This window comes from Otolemur garnettii, unplaced genomic scaffold (assembly GCF_000181295.1).
Source record: "Otolemur garnettii isolate 467f Iridium unplaced genomic scaffold, OtoGar3 scaffold00040, whole genome shotgun sequence".
NCBI classification, from domain to species: Eukaryota; Metazoa; Chordata; class Mammalia; order Primates; family Galagidae; genus Otolemur; species Otolemur garnettii.
The window spans coordinates 2642922-2646445 of NW_003852435.1; positions in this window are offsets into that span (position 1 = coordinate 2642922).

The following is a 3524-nucleotide window of genomic DNA, read 5'->3' on the forward strand; positions in this document are numbered from 1 at the left end:
GAAAGAGGAATCATCATTGACATTAATAATCTCAATGATGTTAATAATCTCAATGACAATATTAACTTGTGCACAACACTTTGAATAACTCTACTATTGATTTTCCTTCTGGTCTCAATTTTATAGCTCTTATCTATTATGGAGAAATCATTCTGCAATGTAATAAGCAGGGACTGTTGACTCCCAAAATACTCAGAATGCTTTGTATTTCAATGAGATTTTAGTCCACTGTGTGTCTGTTAACCTAGGTGACGATCTGTTGAAGAAACAAGCCCAGATATCTGTATGTGCCATATTTGTCAATAATATCATATGCCCACTACCTATAGATCTTGTCATTGTGGGTGCAGTATAACAATTAAGGAGAAGGATACTGAGGGAATTAAGATCAATATCAGCTTAGGTGTGACATAGTAGACATATTTATCTACCACCAATAGTCTTAGACTCATCTATTCCATTTAGTGCCTATTTATGTAAATGTTATAGTAGATATCTACTTTTCTATTTTTATTTTCTTTTCTATTTGACCAGCATCTCTTGCCTTTGATGTTTAGTAAAATAACTATTCTTTTACACTGGGACATCTCCCCAAGCCAAATGTCACAGTAACTTTACTAACCTGAATTTGCAGGGCCGGGCATGGTGGTTCACACCTGTAATCCCAGCACTTGAGAGGCTAAGGTGGGTAGAATTGCCTGAGTTCACAGGTTCAAGACCATCCTGAGCCAGAGTGAGACCTCATCTCTAAAAGTAGCTGGATGTTGTAGCAGATGCCTGTAGTCCCAGCTACTTGGGAGGCTGAGGCAAGAGAATAGCTTAAGCCCAAGAGTCTGAGGTTGCTGTGAGCTATGATGTCATGGCACTCTACCAATGGTGACAAAGTGAGACTCTGTCACAAAAAACAAAACAAAACAAACAAACAAAAAACTAAAAAAACGCATTTGCCACCACACAGGAAAAACGATGGTCTAAACAAGTTCACAGTGATCATTAAGAGTGCCTATGGAAATTCCTTGGCATATTCAAACTCAGATATATCAGTGAGTATCTACTACACATATTAGACTATCCTGGGAACTCAACATCATCGTAGTTCACTTGATGACAAGAAAAGGATATGGACCTAGATATTGTTTCCCTTTCTAAGATTACCCTAAAACTTGTCTGGTCAAGAAAGATGCTGCAGTTCTTGCTTTGAAATCAGTCACTTCCATGAATTTTACTTTCCTTATTCAGTGCTCAATAATTGAGAGGACTAAAGTTTTACATTCACAAGGTTTTAATAGCCATAAAGTACAACAGAGGTAAGAAAGAGTAGGAAAAAAGGTTAACTGCCAAACACTACTCAGCACAGTCCTTTTTAGTCCTTTTTCATCTACACAGGATGCTCTTCATTTTTGAATTATAAGCCTGTAAGATCACAATTTCTGACGAGTTGGCTCCCTGGCACAGGTTAACTGAGGAAACTCTTGTTATTCACCTGGCCCTGTAGCTAAAGTCAGACTGTATAGCAAGTTAAACCAGGAGAAACCATCAATCTACACCTCCCTAAACAACTTAGGAGAGTTAGTATAGAATGCCTCCAAGGGAATTTTAAATTTCAAATGACAGTACTGTGGTCCAAAATACATGCTCCAAATAGTCTCAAAAGTACTTAATGATAACAACATGTTTGTTGAATACACTGACATTGGCCAAAAAGTTCTTGGAGATAGTTGTATAAAATTGGTACAGGTCTACGTGTCCTGTGCAAACCAAATTTGCCTTTAATAAAAAAGAGGTATTCTTAGGAAAAAGACTTGTAAGCTCATAATGCTCATGTAGAAGGATCTTTCAGAAGCAAGAGATAGGAGGTCATGGACCCCTGGACAGATACTATGGTTTTAAATAATGGATAAATAGACTTAAAAAATAGTTTGACATTATGCTGAGGACCAAGAATGAAACAGACAAGACAAACTGACCCAAGAGTGTCTGAAAAGGAAGACCCTCCAGAAGGGAGCTATGGCAACTTAAAGACAGTGATATGAGGCCTTGTCAGTGGAAGCACAAAGAATAAACCTGTGGGAGAATTACCGTCCCCCTGGTAAAGTCAAGGGGAATTTCTAAATGAAAATGCAATTTGCACAGGTGCTCGGACTGCCAAGTCCCACAGATAAACATAAAACAAATTTATAAATAGTATAGAAAATTGGGATTATAAAGCTATTGAACTTGCAAGGATTTTACTGATGGAAGAAAGATGGGGCATTACTTAAAGATAAAACACAAAGTGAACACTGGCAGTACACCTTTGCAGTGTAAAACAAAGAAAGCAATCACTGTGCTCTCAAGAGATATGGAATCTGGAATAAACGGGGGTCTAGCCTTTGATTTACACTCCACACCATGATAGGATTCAGTGTAAGAGCAAAGGCTGAATTTATTGAGGATGCTGAGAAAATAGTCCCAGTTTATTTTATAATAATTTTATAATAATAATAACATCACCACTGTTTGTAAGCACTATTTAGCACAATACTGATGTAAGTGGTAAGATTTATTTGATTGGTTTTAACAAAATCTGTGATAGTAATACACATTGATGGTTACAAATTAAGAAAAAAGAATTCTGCCTTGCTTGAATTCCCTTTTATATGATGGCAAATGTTGATTATTATATCTATTGTCACAAGTTATTTGAGAAAATTTTTCAAAGCAAAAGAAGAATTATTTTACCAAAAATCAGGGGGGAATAATTAGGTAGGCAGAAAACAATAGTAATCAATAAACAAGTATCCATGACAACTTTCAAATGAATAGGTGAGATAGATAATGAGAAATAGATGCCTAAGACCTAAGACTGAAAACAAACAAACAAAAAAAAAACAAACAGTGTGTGTGTAAGAGAGAGAGAGAGAGAAAAGCCTAAAGCTAACAATAAATTTAAGAACCCAAGTGAGATTATGCAGGAAAATAGAGCAGCTAGAGAAATAGAAAGGGGCCAGGATCTAGGATTACCTGAGTGCAAATAATATATATCCTTGAAAGCCAGAACTTTAATATACTTTTCAGGTCTCTAGATTTCTGGTTTCTTATTAGAATATATACACAACTATAATGAAAAATGGAAATTAGAACATGGAAATTAGAACATTAGAACATTAGAAACATTAGAACACTGGAACATTAGAAAACTGGTAAATTTTTAATAACTTAATGACTTTTAATTCCATGACCCAGTTCTATAGCGAAGACAACTTAATAGCCAAAGTGTGTTGTGAGGTGATTGTTTTACTACAATTTTCTTCTCAGAATAAAGCTTTTAAAACATAAAGTATATGTTGTATCATGTGTTCTTATCATGTAAGTTAATTAAAATATAACTCTAATTGAGCATAGAAATTCCAAAGGACATTAACAATTTATTTCGTAAATTGCAAAATTCAAAATGGAGAATCATTGAGAACATATAGATTATAAAATAACATCTACATGATTTAAGTTTTTTAATTTAATGTTATTATTATTATTTTACTTTC